We start from the raw sequence: 21,102 nt of genomic DNA on the forward strand, positions 1-21,102 counted from the left end.
TGAGAATTAAGAAGTTGCAAAATGCTGCCTGACTTTTTCTGTAATGTCAATAATTACTGAAAGGCAGTACCTGGAAGTTTATATGGCTAGACAAAGAAACCTGGGAATTTTGACACTATTAAAAATAACCGTGAAATAATTTCATCTATATAGTACAAACACATCTTGCCATATAACCTATGTCATAACAAATAATGTGGACAGATAAATAAGAGATTACTAAATTTCAGGGGTAAAAAGTATGGAAAAAGTTGTGAATCTTCTCTCAGTGAGAAAACGCCTATAGCTATGTACAGGTAAAAATTTGCTTATGATCTAGGGATCGTGAATTTTCTAAAATCTATCCAGTCATGAACTTCGTTAACCCAGGTTACTAAACCCTGGTAATGAATAATGAAAACCAATGACCAAAATAAACTGCAAATAAAATACTTTAACCCTTTTTTTCTAAATATTTCAGATAAAAATGTGTTGCTTGACCTTTTGGAATAAATATCTCAATTCTCCATATTTTATTTATGTATAAAAACTGTCTTTAGGGACTTCCCTGGTGGTCCAGTGGTTAAGACTCCATGCTTCCACTGCAGGGGACACGGCTTCGATCCCTGGTCGGGAAACTAATATCCCACATGTGGTGTGGCCAAAAATTAATTAATTAATTAAAGTTTAAAAAACAAAAACTGTCTCTATAAGACAATTTCTCCAACTACAGCCAGTATGCATGATGGTAGTAACTATTTGGGGACACTCACTCTGTCTTTTTACATTCATTCTCTTGTTTAATTCTCATGGTGATCCTAATATTCTTCTCTTTACATAGATGAAGGTAGTGAATTTTAGGTAGGTTATGTAAGTCAAGTTCACACACCTCATCATTGCTGGAATGAAGCTCTATTTCTGAGCAATCTCAATCCAGAATCCATGGTCTTAACAATTATGTGGAATTACCTCCCAGTGAAAGACAGTTACATGAATAAAACTAAGCTTTAGTACAAAGAACACAGTATTTGGTGTTAGATAAACCTTATTTTGATTCCAAATTGTGTGTACCTTGAGCTCCAAATATTTTATTTTATTGTATTTTGGCAAGAACAGTTCACATGACGTCTATAATCTTGACAGAATTCTAAGTGTACAATAGAGTATTGTTGGCTATAGGAACAATGTTGTACAGTAGATCTCTAGAATTTATTCTTCTTGCTTACCTGAAACTTTATGCTCATTGGTTACTAATCAATGAGCTCAGAGTCTTTTAACCTCTCTGAGCTTCAGACATGGGAAATTATTTAGAAAATTATAGAACTCAGCGTATCCAGAGGCAATTTTAAAACTCAGGATTTAAACAAGCCCCTCTCCCTCAATGCCTTGTCCAAACATGCTAAAGGGAGGTGACACTTGAGGTGAAAGAAAATACTGACAATTTGTTTATGTGGTTTAAAACCACATACATTATAATATCACAGTTTCCCAAACTTGTTCCACAAACCATGAGAGTTTCTTGAAATATATTAATATTTCAAGAGGCCAAATAAATATAGGAACTTTTGTGTGCTTAACTCTTTTTGAATGGAGCACAATGCATATTAAAATATTAAACTGATCTCTGAGAAGTCCCACGATAAACTGACTTAATGTATTTACTCAGGCTTTTTTTTTTTAACTTATTTTATCAGGGATCCAAGCTTAATTTTATTTTTTTATAAAGAGCACTAGTTAACATTTTACCTGTTACTCATGTTCCGCAGAAGATATTTTGGTCAATGATGCTTTACATACCTCGTTTGGGCTGTGTGTCTGTTTCAGAATAACTAAAATGGCAGTTACCTCATTTTTAAAGTAGAAAAATACAGCAATCTGCTTCGCAGATATTTTAAGGGCTAACGAGGAACATTCATTATGAATAGTGGGTCCTCAAAAAAGACATACCCCATTATTGCTGCTTCTGTGTGAGTTATAAGCAGTGCTTGGCTGGCTCAAGGAAAAGAATAAGGCTGAGCTTGTGTTTGTATCCACAGGTATATTTTGGTCACAGATTCTAAAAACCCATCCAATACTGAATCACAAAAAGTTGATTTTGTTTGGTTTCTGTGTAAGTCTCCTGAGTCACCATGATATTTTCTAGGAAATAATAAGAATTTTACTCTTGGAGAGAGCTTTAACACCTTGTAAATATTTTTTTAATGAGATTATATTTTAATGCTAAATGTTGTTAGCACAAATATTTTATATTTTACAATTCTTGTTCTATTATTATGATTTAGCTGTGACTTCCTGTGAAAAAATAAGTATAGTTTTAAGGTATTTGATAATATTCTTTTTCTAGGCAATTCTTAAATTTCTTTCAGAAGTAGGCATTTTTCAAGGCTAATATTCCTTTAGCTATTTTACCTTTCTTGCCAATAAATATACCACTAAGCTAATTGATTAATTTGTGTAATCATTCATGAAATATCCATTGAATGCCTCATGTGTTCTAGACACTGGGACAAGCTTTGAAAATAAGGAGCAAAATCAGACTGTTTCTGCCCTTACAAAGTCTACAACCTAATTGAGAGATAGATATTACTAAAAATATCAGACATAAATATAACATGACAACATTAATCAGAATAGGTACAGGGTGCTATGTAAACTTATAATTGGGTAATTTGATTTATTCCGTGTGATCTACAAGATTTCCAAGAGAAGGTAACAACTAAGTTATTATCCAAATATCATATCCAAATTATCCAGAGCTATGTTGGCCATCTAAAGAATTGTGTTCTTTATCCCCCAAATAATGGGAAACCATTGAAATATTTTAAGCATCATCAGATTTACATTTTGAAAAGATAACTCCAGTTGCATTGTGGACAGTAGACTAGAAAGGCACATGAATGGATGTCAGTGAAGTGCTGATGAGAGCAAAGTCGAGAGAAATTTAAAAAGACTAAATAAATACAGAAATAGACCACAATTGTGGATTAAGTTACTAAATACTTTTAAGATGTCGGTTTTTTTCTCAAATTGATCTTCTCAGATTCAATTCAGTACCAATCAATCCCACAAAATTTTTGTAGAAATTGACAAGTTAATCACAAAACTTATATGGAAAAGGTAGGTTCTAGAATGACAAAAAAAAAAAAAAAAAGGAAAGAACAAAATTGGAGCTCTTACATTTCTTAATTTTTAAAACCTCACATAAAGCTACACTTATCAAGACTATGTGGAACTTTAGCTTAACGGAGCCAGAGTTTAGAAATAGACCTGAACATGTATTGTCAATTTATCTTTATGAAAGATTGAAAGTATATCTATATGGAACAATAAGCTATCTCAACTATGCAAAATATATAAAAATTAACTTGAAATAGATCCTAGACCTAAATGTGAAAAACAAAACTATAAAATTTCTAACAAAAAAGGAGAAAATATTTGCAAAATTGGGGTAGGGAAATATTCCTTAGGGCACAGAAGTCACACAAGCCAAGAAAATGATAAATTCAACTTCCTCCAAATTAAAAACTTCTGCTTATCAAAAAAACTCTTAACAAAGTGAGAAGACATACTATTAACTTGCAAAAAATGCAAATGTAAGATAAATATCTAAAAAAGGATTGTATTCAGAATATATAAAGAACTCCTACAATCTTTAGTAAAAGGAATCATACCTCAATAAAAAACAAACTGGGCAAAGACTGAAAGAATGACTTCTCAAAAGAGGATATATGGATGACCCATAAGTACACAAAAATGTACCAAACATTATTAATCATCCAATTTGTCGACTGGCATATTTTAAGTATTTTAAAATGACAGTTGCTTCCACCCTGAATAGTATTTACTTGCTTCTGCATTGATGTTCTAGAGTATCTGTGCAAGAATCTATGCATTTGTTTTAATTGAGAAGAATTTGTCCTTTTTCTTACCTAAGCAAGTCAGCTACTCAAATTCTCCACAGACTCAAAACAGTGTCCATATTTGAAATATACAGTGGACAATGCCAAACTTCCACTATCTTTTTTTGAGGATATAAGACAGAGAGGTGAAAAAGCCTTTTCCTGGGACCTCAATGCCATTAGTCATGAAGGTAGGTGTTTAAGTTTAAAGTGAAGTGACAAATGCACCCACGTATTTGTGTATGTGTTTTTGTAAACTATGTGTGTGTGTGTGTGTGTGTGTGTGTGTGTTGTGATATGCAGGACCTTTAAAGCACAGAGCATGGACCTAAATGACGACACTCAGACCATAGCACCTTCCTTGACTTACAATATAACTGTAACGTCCTCTCTCTCTACTAGTAACTTTCTATTATATCACCCTCTTTATCTTCTGTATAGGACCTCTCATAATCTGAAATTACCTTACAGTTTCCCCTGTTTATAATCTGACTCCTTTCTAAAAAATGTCCTGTGACAGAAGGAATTTTTTCTGCGTTGCTGACCATGGTAACTTTGATGATAAAAAGGAGCGTAGCACACAGTAAGCTCTCAATAATTTTTTATTGAATGAAGAAATAAGCTATATGTTTAACTCTGATTTACTGAGCATTAGACAGAGCTACTCCTCTAAAATAAATCATTCTTTCCTCATGAATATGCTCTTCCCTTTTCCCAGTTTTGAAACGCCATTTCCCATAAATATGGCCTTTCATTCTGAAATGGATATCAGAGTGAACTATAAAACAAACCATTGTTCCTAAAAGTAAGGGGATATGAAATTGTCAGAATATGCTATGGAAAGCATTCATGCAACATTTTTCTTTCTATTATATATTATGTCACAAAATTTCACTCATTAAAAATAATTGAAACTGTTCTTTATAAGTTCAAATGAGTAAAATGTAAAAGTTGTTAACTTCTTTTATTTTTCAGAAATAAAACTCTTGATCTTCAAAAGTGAAATATCGATTTTGTTTCCCTAAGGCATCACACAATTCTTAGAACAATACAATAACTTTCAGTAAGTGAGACCACAGATTCCAAACAGTGATCATTTGAACAAGAACAGGTCAAAATTTACCTTTGAATTTGTCTATGGAGAAGGAGTTTACTTAGCATCTAATACTGTCAAGATAATTTCAAACAGGAGGTTTTGAAAAACAGCTGATTTCACACACTTAATAGCGGTTTGTACCACAAGATAATACAGTAACTTCCATGATCCTTATCTATTTGTAGTACAAATCTGTTCAGCCAACATCTGGAAAATTTAGTCATTGGTCTCTGTTATTGCTTGTGTCTGAGAGTAATAACGAAATTGCTTAAGTAAGAAAGTCCTGTCATACAATCTAAACCATAAATTCAACTTTGCTATTTACACACACATATACACATGAAGTGTTTTTTTTCTTTTGAAAAATGCCTGTTAATCTCCTTTAATAAATTTATATTACAAAAGATAAAGGTGTTATTTCCAGAAATAATGAGAGCTCAGCTTTTGAGGGATTTTCTCTTAGCTTTTTAAAGTTAATTAGAAAGGACATGATTGAAAGAAGAGTTTTAATGTTTTAAAAGTACACAGACACAATACATTCACACAAATATGTACAAAAACACTCACATACATGAAGGATTTCTTTTTCACGAAACTCGCTAATAATTTTCATTAAATTTATGACCATATTTCTCAAAAACAGATCCCATATCTACAACCAAAACAATTTAAAAACTGATGCATAACCTGGTATGTAGTACCTGATTAAAATTATAATATAAATGGACATATGCTTATGCTAAGAATTTGATCTTTCCGAAAGCTAAGCATTGTTTACTAAAATATGGATTTGAAATATCAGGGAGCATTCATATTTTTGTTCTTGTTGAGGTTGTTGAAGTGATATCATAGCACGCATTTTGATCTCCCTTAGTTTTTTTCTCTTTTCTTTTTTTTTTAACATCTTTATTGGAGTATAATTGCTTTACAATGGTGTGTTAGTTTCTGCTGTATAACAAAGTGAATCAGCTATACATATACATATATCCCCATATCCCCTCTCTCTTGCGTCTCCCTCCCACCCTCCCTATCCCACCCCTCTAGGTGGTCACAAAGCACCGAGCTGATCTCCCTGTGCTACGCGGCTGCTTCCCACTAGCTATCGATTTTACATTTGGTAGTGTACATACCTAGAGAAAATTCAAATATATAAGTTATTTACAACTTTTATTTTCTTGGCGCATCATAGGCAAAGTGTAACAAAGAGGCTGAGTTTGATCTTATTTTTCTATACTTCCCTTTAGAGCTGTTCAATCAGTCATTCACTAGACATTTATTTAGAAAATTATGGGACAAGTATAATACTAAGTGCTAAAGAAACAAATTGACATATTCCCTCATTTTAAGAAGCTCACATTATAATGGGCTTAAAAGTATATAAACAAATAATAAGTACTTGGTACAGAAATGTTTTATTAATGCGTATGTGATAGGAAATGGCTTTGCCACTTTAGTTAAATAAATCCACAAACTTCAGTCACTCTCTCCTGATATTTGCTCTTTTTGGATATATGAACTATGACGTATTTAATATCTTCCCGGAGATTGATCCATCGTTTTCCCCTAATTATTGAAAAAGGAACATTTTATGACACCTGTATATAAAAACCTATATCATTTGCCACAAAGGAAAGTAATCTTAAAAATAAAGTCAATTAAAACAGTGAGTTCTGGCTAAATAGTTTCACCAAACCAAGATTCTGAGTCTGCAACTGCTCTCCCTAGGTTAAAAAGGAGAGGTTAGCAATGTTACAGGAAGGCTAAAGATTTCTGTCACCAGACTGGGATTTCTGCCCGACTTGATAGGAAGTTAGAAAGGAATTGAAAAGGGAATAATGTTCTCACTTTGTAATTCAATATTATTTTTATTTTCAGTTTGTTCTTATTTTTGTCTCTATTTTCTTTTTCCTGTCTTCCTGCAGGTTATTTGAACATTTTCTAAAATTTCATTTTTATTTATCTGTAGTGCTTTTTAAAGTATTTATCTGTAGTGCTTTTGGGTGTATATTTCACACTCCAAATAGTGTAACTTTTTAGTGATTGTTATGGATTTCTAACCACAGTCTACTTGTGTCATCATTTTACCAGTTCTTGTGCAGTATAGATAGCTTACCTCCCTTTACTTCCCTTTATTCTCCCCTGTTTGTAAAATAATTTTCTTAAATATTTCCTCTACATAACATTTAGAAGCATATTAGATGGTGTTATGTTTGCTTCAACTGGCATAATTTAGAAAACACAAATTAGAGAATTCAAGAGGAAAAGCAAAGTCTGTTGTATTTACACATATTTTTGCTTACTGTGTCTTTTCTTCCTTCCAAGGTTTATTCTTTATTTTCTTTCTGTTTAGAACATTCAGTCAATAGTACCAGCTTCTTTGGCTCCAAGTGTGGGATACATGAGGTAAGAAGAAAAGCCAGGGAGCTCATCATCATGTCATTCCTTGAGTGTCAAATGCCTAGTCAGGTTGTCATCTTCTCTCCACACTTCAGAATATCCTTATGTTTCTTGTCATATAATGTCCAGGGTTTGTAGCTGTACTTTGTGAGATGAATAGGAAAAGGTGCATCGACTCCATCTTCCCAGAAGCAGAAGTACAGTTCAAGATTCCACCCAAACTTATTTCAAGTACCACTAGTAAATACCTTCCAGCTCTGAACATATTTGCCTAAACTCTTTAGTATTATTTATTCTCACCCATCACATCTTTAAAAGTAGTATTATCAGTTGGATCTGTTTTCATTTAATTTAATTGATTTTCTAAGCCCGTAGAGTTGCATTGTGAAATGTATACTGGATTTAGAGCCAAACAACCTGTATTTGTATTTCATTTCTACCATTTGCTAGCTGGGTCGTCTTGAAGAATTAATGTAACTACCTATGAATTATAGTCTTCTGTAAAATCAATATTAATATTGGTGATACTGGTAGTATCAATATCTTCCTCTGTGTGGACATTTTTGTAGTTAAAGTGTAACAACATATATGGAGACATCCTTGGACCATAATAGGTGTTTAACAGGTGTTTATGGAATCTGATGTCTTCAGAGCACACTATTTAGCTGGCACTATCCCCTTAAATAAGATTACTTTTACTATAGTTATTAAAAGGAAAGGTAATAATGTCTAACCTGAAGTGGGGATGGACTAGAGGGTAAAACTAAGTTACATAATTTTTGTGGCTAGCCACATCAGAAAAATTGGGGATAACCCCATTTGACCAACCCTAGCAGTCATATTAAACTGATATGTTGTAAAAACACAAATGGGGCTTCCCTGGTGGCGCAGTGGTTGGGGGTCCGCCTGCCGATGCAGGGGACGCGGGTTCGTGCCCCGGTCCGGGAGGATCCCACGTGCCGCGGAGCATCTTAGCCCGTGAGCCATGGCCGCTGGGCCTGCGCGTCCGGAGCCCGTGCTCCGCAACCGGAGAGGCCGCGACAGTGAGAGGCCCGCGTACCGCAAAAAAAAACCCAAAAAACACAAATGAACTTCAAGAAGGTTCCCTGTGCCTGCTGCCTTGGGTAAGCCTATGCTGGACCAGTCAGTGTAACGTGCGTGTAGCCATGGACATCTAAGGTGATCACAGACCTGTTATTGCTCAATCTCGGGTGGCTGAAGGCCGCTTGTCCCTCAAAGAAGTTGGAGGACGCCAAATGCTCCGCGGTTATGTAACTGTTAGCATGCTAGAGTCTTATTTGTTATTGGAATTAACTAGACAGATTGCTCCACTAAGATCAGCTGTGCAACACCACACTCTTCTTCCCTGCTTCCTTTCTGACTTGGTTGTACGATGAGATGAAACTGGGAGTTGCAGCATTTACTCTGTGATCTGGGGTGGGTAAGCCTGAGAACCAAATCTACCATGCTCAGACTGGCAGAGCAAAGAGATGTTAGGAACCTGGGTCTTTCATGATTTTGTTGAATCACTGAAATAACTGATCCTGTATATTGACCATGTTACTATGCGAGATCACAATTGCTTCAGTGTTTGAGTCACTTTCATCTTGGTCTTCTCTTATTTGGACACAGTTTGGGAACATCTCGTAAGTTACTGTGCATACATAAAAAGAATTATAGAAATGATTGAATTATTGCATATACATATTATATATCAAATGGAGTATCAAATGGTTTTTGAAATAACATATGGAGGTATGTTGTTTTCTCTATCTTGCCGCAAATAAAAAAAATAAAAAAATTTCAGCATAACCCCATCTCCCCATTTTTCAGGCTGCAATAATTTTGTCCCCAAAGCTAAAGATTTTCATGGATATTGATGGTGCTTAGTAAAGGAAAAGTCCATTGATGGTTCTGCCTTTATGGACTGTGTAAATACAGAGAAGAAATTCTACCACAGAGGCCAGTTGTTGATGATTAGCAAGTAGTAACGTCACTGCGTGAAGAAAAGGGTGGGTTGTTTTCTGCAGGTCCCCAAGGCCTAAGTCTTCTGACATCACCCACTTTTGATGCTCCTCCCTTAAACATTAGCTTTAACCTTCGGAAGGTTGATATTCCCAGTGGGTGAGCATTGACGTAGAGCCTGAATGGTGTCTGAGGTCAGTAATGCACTCTTAATCATTTTGGAACTTAACATCAAAGATAGGAACTCAAATAGGGGATTAAAGGTAACTAAAGCATGACTTAAGTCATCTTTCCTTACACTCCCCTAATATAAGCAGAATCATTCTTATGTCAGGCTCTTTAAAAATCCATTCAGAGAAATGTTAATCATTTTTATTTATTTATCAGACATTTACTGGGCAGAATGTGGGGTCCTATGAACAAGACAGAGCTGATGAGACCTGGCCCCAGTCATCAGGGAGGTTGCAAACAGCCCACCAGGGAATGCAGAGAATAAGAGAAAATAATACAAGAATAGAAATGACAAAGGTTCTCAGCAGTAGAGCAAATAAGAGAAGAGCACATTTCAAATCTAGGGGTGATCTATATGGGGGAATTAAGAAAGGTGTGTGCAGGAAGTGACCTTGAGATGGTCCATGAAGGAATGACTGAGTTTAAACTTAAGGAGTCACAAGCACAGAGCATTTTAGCATCACAACACAATGAAGAACAAAGGATTCATGTTGGAACCAACATAGGTTTGCAACCTGGCTTTGCTCTTAGTAACCAGACTTACTTTAGGAAATGAGTCACTTTGAGTCTGTTTCTTCATCTTTAAAATGGATATAATAATATTCACCTTATAGACTTAGAAGAATTAAGTTCTATGAACCATTATAAGCATTAATGTCTGACCTAGTTTTTACCTAAGATACATTAACTGTTATTCTTATTTGCATCAAGTTTTCCAGAAAGGGTGACATTTGAGACGGATTCTTAAAGGAATTATAACAAATGGAAATGTGTGCATTATAAATGACTGAGCAACATATTTGAAGACGCAGAGAACTCAAAGCACGGGAACCGGGGAGTGGTCTTTTTTTTTTTTTTTTTTTTCTGTACGCGGACCTCTCACTGCTGCGGCCTCTCCCGCTGCGGAGCACAGGCTCCGGACACGCAGGCTCAGCGGCCATGGCTCACGGGCCCAGCCACTCTGCGGCACGTGGGATCCTCCCGGACCGGGGCACGAACCCACGTCCCCTGCGTTGGCAGGCAGACTCTCAACCACTGCGCCACCAGGGAAGCCCAAAGGAGTGGTCTTTTGGAGAAGAGTCATGGCAGAAATGGAGATAAGAACATAAAATGGAGGTGTGACTCTGAGTACGGGTTCTGAGAATACCAAAGTTCCAATCAAGATGTCAAAATATAGTATTGGTCATCTGGTTGTATTAGCATCCTAGAACCATAGCATAAACAATGATAAAGGAAGAATGTGTCAAACTAAATAGTCTAACAATAAGATACAAGAGAATCTTGTCACATACAAGAGAATCTGGTCAGTGTCACTGGAGTAACCTTCTTATGGTGACTTAATTTTCTAAAAATTTCCAATATAGAAGAGAATTCAGAGGACAAACATTTGAGTCAAACATTGAGAGAAATGTATGGATATTATAGGTTGCATATTAGATGCTGTACTGCACATGCATGACACACATGCTGAGACCTCCCCCTGCGTCCACCACCTCTAGATCAAACCAAGTCCACATAGACGGCACCACTAAATATCCCATTCAGGTTAGGTCTTGCTGAACTTCATGATAGACTCGCTGTCCTTCTCTACACAGCCTGTAAGACAGCTACTAGCCTTTGGTTGGAGTTGAAACCTAGTTCTGTCCCTTTTTTAGTCTCCTGCTAGTTTGTTGAACCTTGAATATACTGAGAACTGGCAAAATTAAAAATTTTGAGCTGTGAAACAGAAGACCAAGCAGAGGGATGTGGCAGAAGAGGAGGTCAGAGAGATTGGCAGCTTGACTTGCTTCACTACTGCTGGCTTTGAACACAGTGATAAGGGGCCATGAGTCAAAGAATGTAGTTAACTTCTAAAAATGGAAATGACCCTGAGCCAACAATTGGCAAGGAAATAGGGACCTCAGTCCTATAATCAAATGAAACTGAATGCTTCCAACAACCTGAATGTGTTTGAAAGTGGATTTATATACAGATCTTCCCAAAAGGCAGATACCTGCTGATACCTTGCTATCAGTCTTGTGAGACTCCAAGGAAAGAACCAGCTGGCCCCTGCTATGCCCAGAATTTGACCTTCAGAAATTGAGATAACAAATTTGCATTGTTTTAAACCTCTAAGTGCATGGGAATTTGCTACAGCATCAATAGAAAACTAATATACTATTAATATACTATAAAAACTATTATACTATTAAGTGAAAATCTCTAAAAAATTTATCCCAACGACTAAGTACCATGAGAAAATACTCTACCCAAGTACCTTCATACTACACCAAGCAAGAGAGCATTCATGAAACGCTCAGACAGGCAGAATCGTTTAAATTACCTCCAGTCCAAAGTAAGGATCAATATATATGGAAGTCAGATTACTGAGCTCATGGGGCTATGGAAACCCCTCCTGTAACTTCATGGCATATGAACACATCTGCAACTTCCTGGTATAGAATTCCCAGTGTCAGTTCTGAAGAAATGGGAAACAGGAAACATGGAAGTAGAAAACCTATTTAGTAAGACTAATCATGATAAAACCCAAAGCTAGTTTTCTGCTCTAACTGTGGATGATAAGGATACAATGCATGAAACTACAGATAAATCCTCACATTCATGAGAATTACTGTATAACAGGTGTTGTCCAGCCTGAGGATACAAGACCCTGGAGGGTGGGGTGGGGTATGAAGGGCTAAGAATAATAATTCTATGGCTCGTTTCCACTGGCTAGATGGCTAGGTTGCAAGACCTGTAGCTGGCTTCCTCTTCTTGCCCCCCACCCCCTTTCAGAATGTTCTGCTCCTGCCAGATCACTGAGGGAAAAAGATCAGTAGACTTTACCTTGAAGTTGATGTCAAATGCAGTAATGTCATGCACACATTGCCTGATCTGTGTGATGCTGTTATATCATCAGCATCATCATCATCATCATCATCAGTCATCACATTTATTAAGCATTTTCGACATCCCAGGCACTTTGTACATTATCTCATTCCATGCTCACCATAACACCCTATGAGGTGAGTAGTACTATTATCCCATGCTATAGATGAAGAAATTGAGGTTTAGAGAGGTTAAATAGCTTGCTCAAGGACTCGAACTAGAAAATGATAGTTGACCCCTATAAGTCTGACTTCAGAGTTCTTATTCTTTCCTCCTTGTACAGGTGCTCCAGATCCTCTAAAGAAGCATCCAAGGGCTATTCTGAACCAAACTGACAAAGTGGAACAACCTTGAGTTGCAGGAAGTAAAAGGTACCTTAAGCTCCTGTGCTGGTGCTAAATCACAACTTTCTAAAATGTGTTCTTGTCGATATCAGCAGAGGCCAAGGAGCAAATGTCCAAGTTCCCAGAGCCCCAGGGATCCTCTCCAGACCTGTCGTCTATCCTCCATTCTGAACTTGGGGCTCCATCCTGATTTCTCCCATTTTCTCTGCTTCACTTCCTTCTCCTTGTCTCTTCAGAGGGAGTGGCTTGGCTTCCTCCGCAGCCTTGTCTTTGGATGCTGCTGTGACAAGACTCTTGCCTCTTAATTCCAAAGACCTTCCCCTGCTGCTGCCTCAGAAGGCTTAGCCCAGCGCCTTGAAACCAAGGCTTCTGTTATGTCTTATGTTCCAGGCTCTTCTGTTCAGCCTGTTGAGAAGACAGTGTGAACACCCCTTGAAGCTGCCAAACATTCTCACCAGCATACTCCACCTCTCACTGCAGGAGCCCTGCTTCCCAACCTGAAACCTGGGATGATTTTAATTTATTCCAAGTTGGACCCTACAGCACATTTTCATATTTTTAAAATAGCTCAGCTGCTTCTCCCCACTTTAAGTGTGTCTCTGGAAATGTATTCACTGAAGTTTCATTGACATCAACCGCCTGGGTTTCTTTCCCTTGTTCACACTTTTCTCACCCAGAGGAAGCATTTTATTTTCTGCAACCACGGTGCATACTCCAGTTGGAATTCCATTGCACTCAGTCTACACTATAGCACTTCCATCTTAACCCAACCTGGGACTTTAAAACAGACATTAGTTTAAAAAGTAATAAATTCATATAGTAAAAAGCTAAAACAGGACAAAGGGTTTTTAATGAACAATGTACTTTGCACTGCATTTGGCCAAAGACACCACTGTGAACTGCTGTTGCTCTGGCTGTCTAGAAATTTTTCATACAATCATAAGTATACAAGCATTTATTTTAAATAAATGAAGTGTATTATACAAAATATACAATGTACAATATTTTGTGGATTTTTTTTCTGTGTTGGAGATATTGCCTTATCAGCATATGCAGAAAACTCTACCACATTTTTTAACAGCTATATGATAAACATTATTTACCTAGCTAGACCCTACTTTTTTCAACCAATCCCTTATCAATAGACATTTATTTGTTTCCTATATTTTTTGCTACTGTAGCATTATTTTAATGATTATATATATATATATGTTTGTATATATACATATAATGTCCCTATTTAAATAGTCTACCAATTCCCCTTTTATCTCCTTTATATTATTATAAAATTATCTAATTACATTTATTTTGTAACTTATTCATACTCTGCTTTCCCCCACTAAACTGTAATCTCCTTAAGAAAAGGGACTGTTTTGTTGTTGTTCACTTCTGTATCCCTGGCACTTAAAACAGTGTCTGGAACATAGGTGATACTCAATAATTTTTTGAAATCAGTGGGGAAAGACATTTTTCTTACACGTTATTTGGGGTATACCTGTGGAATAAAATCCTCAAGTGGAGGTGTGAATTTAAGACTTTTACTAGGGATTTACTAGGTCTTTTAAGAGCAGTGGTACCAATGTTTAGTTCACCAAGAATTTTGAAAAGGCTTTTCTTTGATATTCTCCAATCCTATAGACAGTTCTATACCTATATCGTAAGGTCAGGGCCCTTTTTCTCTCCCCACACCTGAATCTTTTACCTTGTAGGCATGTGGACACCCCAGACTGCACTTTAAATCACTGTTCATGACTTCCCCCACAGATGCCCCTTAGCCTCTGTGTCACTTGCTCACTCACACTAGTGACAGTCACCATCAAAACTACAAATACAGGGAAGATGGCCACATGGGCTTGGAAGCAGGTATCGGCCTTTGGGAGAGGGAACCCCAGAGTCCCCCGCTCAGAGCATGATCTAAAAAGATGAATGTGTGTTTGTGTGTGTGTGTTCTGGGTAGGCACATCACCCTGGGTATGCCGGAGCAAGGGTTTTGTTTTCTCAAGTCTAATTTCAATACTGCCAACATTGGAAAATACAGGTATTTTAGGCATTCTTATAAGAGTGGGGTTGAGCATTTTTCATATATTTGTCTTTCTTTTTAAGAATTTAGCAAGTCTCCTTCCCTCAAAGTTTCTAACAAGAAGCAAAATAGGAATGTCCACAGGAATTAAGAGCATTGGAAAAGATGAAGGAAATTTGTTCTTTAATGTAAACATTACTATATTTTTTGAAGCAAGTATATTCAGGAAAAATAAAAGGATTAATGTGCTGCATTATAGGTAATTAATGTATGGAACCACTAACCTTGAGAAGATGTACAGATTGAAAATATAAAATACTGTATATTGCTCTTACCTGAGAGGCCATATTCCCAAAAAAGTATTTTGAAAAAAAAAAATGTTTAAAAAAATAACATGATATGAAGGTAAAGCTAATACTAGAAGATAGAAATATAAATGCAGCTGTCAATGCCCTTATAAATATGTATTACATATATATCAAAATAAAAAGGATAAATTCAATGATTATGATCATTGATAATGATCTGATCATTATGATAATGATGATAATGATATCATTATGATACCTAATAAGATTGTCAAGGACATTTTGCATATCTTAAAATAGGAATACTGGAAAATGTAAAATTAATCTCCATTTACCTTCTCTTGCTTGGTAGAAATTTTATATTTTCTTTCCCCACTGTTTTAATGTAATGGTTGTAAATTTGCTATACTTTGTAGGAAAAACCATTCATTTGAAGACAGTACTTCTCAAACTATCTATGGAAAAGGGTCAATTTTTTTTCTTCCCCAATCCATCCTTGACTGATATTTTTATAAAATACAATGAAGAATTACTAGAAACAAAATAAAAAACAAAGGAATATATAAAACATACAAACAAAAGACATACATTATGGCCATATTTTTATCATCAAATGGAACAGACATAAAATTACGTCCAAACTGCTATACATGTTTCTTCAGCTTATTCTCAATGTCTAATCTTCCCTAGCAGACAGATAATAAACCTTCAGGGATCAGCTCTGGTCCACAGACCACAGTAGAGGACTTTCCCAAGGGACATATTTATTTTCTAGGGTTTGATTTCTTGTCCATATATTCAATTCATTTCAAACATTTTATGAAGTTTTGACTCTCATCATGGCATACTATTTAAATTCTTCCTGTATTCCTCTTAGAAATTCAAAGTACCTTTTGATGGAAAAAGCTTTGGATGACCTCAATTTAATTCAGTAGGCAGAACTGAGTTGGTAAATTCCTTTTACCAGTTATAGCTCCTTTGCTAAGCAGCACATTTCAGAAGGCAACAGAGCCCAGTACCCCAGCCCTGCAAGCCTCTGTCTATTCATATTCCTACTCATCACCTCAGAGAGGTCCTCAAAGCATTTCTAAGTCTCAGGGTTATTTTTATTCAATTTCCTTTACTTCTCCCAAAGCTGAATTGCAAAATCCTTACTCTCCGTTCTCTTGACTTTCATTTTTATTTCCCCAATATTTTATTTCTGCTTTTGCTAATGCTCCACAAGAGGAGAAATGTAAAAATTAGTACACGATGAACACAAAACGCTCCTAGTTGAGGAAGATAGAAGCAGATGAAAAATCTACTTATACTAGAATCTCTAGTAAAGGGGGAACTCATGGTTAAAAAAAATTCATTTAGACACAAAAAATATTTTAGCTAAATTTATGGGATATCAATCTTTAAAGGATAAAACAAAAATCACGTATTTGAAGAATTTTCCTAAAGCTTTTGATGTTGGGATCAGGTAAGACTTTGAAGTGACACAATTTGCCAAAATATGTGTTCTTATTAATAGTTAAAAGTTGACTTTAACTTTTAACTATCTACAGCCAGCAATGAGTTCTTCCTTGAAGAGATTCAGTAGGAAGCCCTGTATGAGATCAAAGCATCCCTGCTCTGAGCCCAGTTCTGGTGTTGACAATTTGTGTGAATTTTAACACATCACTTAGGGCTTCCAACTTGCTATTTGTCCAATAAAGACAGTGAAATCTTTCAGAGAAAGAGTGAAGACCAAAAGAAGAGGTATGTAAATGTAAGACTGGACACTATAAAACTCTTAGAGGAGAACATAGGAAGAACACTCTTTGACATAAATCACAGTAAGATCTTTTTTGATCCACCTCCTAGATTAATGGAAATAAAAACAAAAGTAAACAAATGGGACCTAATGAAACTTAAAAGCTTTTGCACAGCAAAGGAAACCATAAACAAGACGAAAAGACAACCCTCAGAATGGGAGAAAATATTTGCAAACGAATCAATGGACAAAGGATTAATCTCCCAAATATATAAACAGCTCATGCAGCTCAATATTAAAGAAACAAACAACCCAATCCAAAAATGGGCAAAAGACCTAAATAAACATTTCTCCAAAGGAGACATACAGATGGCCAAGAAGCACATGAAAAGCTGCTCAACATCACTAATTATTAGATGCAAATCAAAACTACAATGAGGTATCACTTCACACCAGTTAGAATGGGCATCATCAGAAAATCTACCAACAACAAATGCTGGAGAGGGTGTGGAGAAAAGGGAACCCTCTTGCATTGTTGGTGGGAATGTAAATTGGTACAGCCACTATGGATAACAGTATGGAGGTTCCTTAAAAAACTAAAAATAGAATTACCATATGATCCAGCAATCCCACCACTAGGCATATACCCAGAGAAAACCATAATTCAAAAAGACACATGCACCCCAATGTTCATTGCAGCACCATCTACAATAGCCAGGTCATGGGAGCAACCTAAGTGCCCATCGACAGACGAATGGATAAAGAAGATGTGGTACATATATACAATGGAATATTACTCAGCCATAAAAAGGAACAAAATTGAGTCATTTGTTGAGATGTGGATGCATCTAGAGACTGTCATACAGAGTGGAGTAAGTTAGAGAGAGAAAAACAAATATCATATATTAATGCATGTATGTGGAACCTAGAAAAATGGTACAGATGAACCGGTTTGCAGGGCAAAAGTTGAGACACAGATGTAGAGAACAAACATATGGACACCAAGGGGGGAAAGCCGTGGGGGCGGTGGGGATGGTGGTGTGCTGAATTAGGCGACTGGGATTCACATGTATACACTGATGTGTATAAAATTGATGACTAATAAGAACCTGCTGTATAAAAAAATAAATTAAATTAAATTCAAAAATTAAAAAAAAAATAAAAAAGAAGAGGTATGGCTAATACTTAAAAGCCAAGTCACCTCCCTTCAATAAAACAGTCACTACTGAATAATGACTTGATGAGAATTTACTCTGAGCTTTTCATTGATTGCTTCTTGCCAGGCTTTGTTCTAAGCACCTTATAAGAATTAACTCCTATAAGTCTCAGAACCACATGATGAGGCATGTGCTATATTCATTCGCATTTTGCATTTGAGCAAACCAAAGCACAGATGGATTAAACCACTTGCCCAGGGGCACAAAGCTAGGAAGTCAGGGTGCTGGGGTTTGAGTTAAGAACAATCCAGAGCTTACATTCTTAACACTGTGCTATGTCGCCCTGGCGCTGCACATGATCTGATTAATACAGGCACCCCAGTGCCATTTTTAACTTTAGTTGTTAAGTCCTGGTAATTTTACCTGTTAAATATTTTAAAAATCTATCCCTTGCTCTAAGCTTATTCCCACTGTTTTCAACCAGGTAATTCACTCATCGATCAAAGAAAAACTGTTCACTAATAAGGCTTTATCAGGCATTTGTTAAAGGCTGGGGCTATCACGGTGAATAAGGCACATTCCCTGCCATAATGGTGCTTATTATCTCACAAGAAGATAACATTGAACGCATGTGTATAGAAAAAAAGACTATTAATGACAGTGACCTCCTTTCCTCTTCAGTTACTTCGTATACTCTTTGCCTCTAGATTCTAGGCTGCAGTAATTAAAAGAGCCTCTAGCCTCTAGTCTCCTATGCATATATTTTTTCATAATTCTGTGCCTTTGTTTGGACTGCATTCTCCACTCGAAGCCTTTTTCTTCCTTTATCTCCAGGCTCATACTTACTTTCAGGAGTCACTTCCCCTAGGACCCGTACCCAGATACTAGTTAAGATGGTCTAAAAGCAAACCACACTAGTGTGTGTTCATTCCTTGATCAAGTACTGTTCCTTCTTTATTACTGAATAAAGATGCTGTCTTAGTCTGTTCAGGCGGCTATAAGAAAATAACTTAGACTAGTTGGATTATAAACAACAGAAATTTATTTCTCACAGTTCTGGAGGCTGGAAAGTACAAGATCAAGACACCAGCAGATCCAGTGTCTGATGAGGACCCATCTCCTCGCTCACAGATGGCACCTTTTCGCTGCGTTCTCACAAGGCAGAAGAGAAGAGGAATCTCACTGGGGCTTCTTTTGTAAGTACCCTAATCCCCTTCATGACGGCTCCACCCTTAGACCTCATCAGCTCCTAAAGGCTCCACCTCTTAATACCATCACCTTTGGGGTTAAGATTTCAATGTATGAATTTTAGGGGGAACACAGACATTCTGCCCATAGTAAGTGCCAAGGGCAGTCTCAAATACAGCACTGACATTTAGCATTTATTTATAGAAGTGAACCAGAGAAGTTAACGTGTTCAATCCTCTCTCTCAAGTCTGTACTTCCTCCCACTTGCCTGCCAGAGGAGGATATTTATAGCTACATCCTAGTGAGTATAATCAATATTCTTTCCAACCACCATTCTCAGGCACATACTGAGTTCTAGCTTCACCCCAGATTAGGCACCTCAATTCTACAGATCTGAGAAAATTCACAGTCCTGATAATACCCATCATCTGTACATTTGAAGATCAGAAAACAATTTATTCACTTTTAGCAAGCATAGAGGAAAAACAAAGCCTTGAGATGATTCTGTAACAATATGACATTCTATTTTTTATCTTGAAAATTGGTTGGGAAGGGTTGAACACATAATATAGTACACAGCAATCATATTTTATCATATTCTAGAACCAGATTTCACATACACTGTGGATGTTTGACAAGCTGATTCTATTAATTCCTCTAAGTTATCAAGACATATTCTCTTTGTTCAATATAATGGGAAGGCCCAGAAACATTACCCAGCAAAGGTCATGGCTGAAATACAGTTTCTACCAAAAATGGGATAGAGATTATAGGTCAGAAAATAAATTGAAATTACATTTGTAAACTAAGTAACTACCCACCCCAACCCATTTGTCAATTGTGTCCTTTATGGTCACACTCACATTAATGAGAAAATCCACAGTTTTTTAAAGTCTAATTTAGATTTCCAAGGATATTATATTTCCTAAAAGTGTTCATTGTTGTATGCACAATGAAAATTAATGTACTGAGTTTTTAACTTCCATGAGAACAAGTTTAATACTTAAAGTTTAAGGAGAAGGACCATCATTATGCTTTCTACCTCAATCTGTGGAAAGAGAAATTGAGAATATTTTCTGCAAGTTTTAGAAAAGTCTTAATGGTAAAAGCCAACGAACCAAAAGAATTCTATATTATTCTTGAAGTTATAATTGTGAGCAATGTATTCCTGGTTTAAGACAGAAGTAGTATCCAACCTTCAAAGTACAATGAGAAGAGAATCATTCCCCAAGAAATCGTTCACCTCAATCCATCTGTATTCTGCTATAAAATGTGGCAGAAGCAAATAAGAGTTTATTTACTGCTGCATAAAACTTTGGCTGAATAGGCAAGGAGAGGAAGTCTGCTTTCGATTTCAACCATCTGGAAATATTACAGCTCAAAGCTCAGATCTTCCAATTTTCTTGTAGGATAAGTAGTGTGTCTTCTCCTTAACTCAACACTCTGTAGGCCAGAGCAGAGGTCACAGAATGATGCTTGTTATAGGTAAATTTCCCCCACATAACTGTATCATTCCTCAAGAACTTTAAAAAACTTGAGAAGAAAAATGTATTAATAATGGCCTTTTAAAATATGAAATCCCCACACATTTTAAATTAGAAATTATTTGCAAGGTCATCATTGCTCTGTTTTGTAATCCCTTGTAAATGTAGACTGTAGCTCTTTTACATCTATTTACCCTCAAAAATATTTTTTTCCCCTTCAAAATAAATAAGAATCACTTTTTCTCGAAAATATCTGGACTTCTAAAGCATCAACTCTCCCCACTGGACAGTGTCTATCCTCAATCACTACCCAACCGAGTTTCAAACTCTCTTATTTGTCTTGTTTATTTTGGTTTAATTATTTTTTCTCCTATACTCTTAATATCTCCTTCTATCCATATTCTTTTCTCAACACGTTTGAATTTATA

This window comes from Lagenorhynchus albirostris, chromosome 17 (assembly GCF_949774975.1).
Source record: "Lagenorhynchus albirostris chromosome 17, mLagAlb1.1, whole genome shotgun sequence".
Taxonomy (NCBI): Eukaryota; Metazoa; Chordata; class Mammalia; order Artiodactyla; family Delphinidae; genus Lagenorhynchus; species Lagenorhynchus albirostris.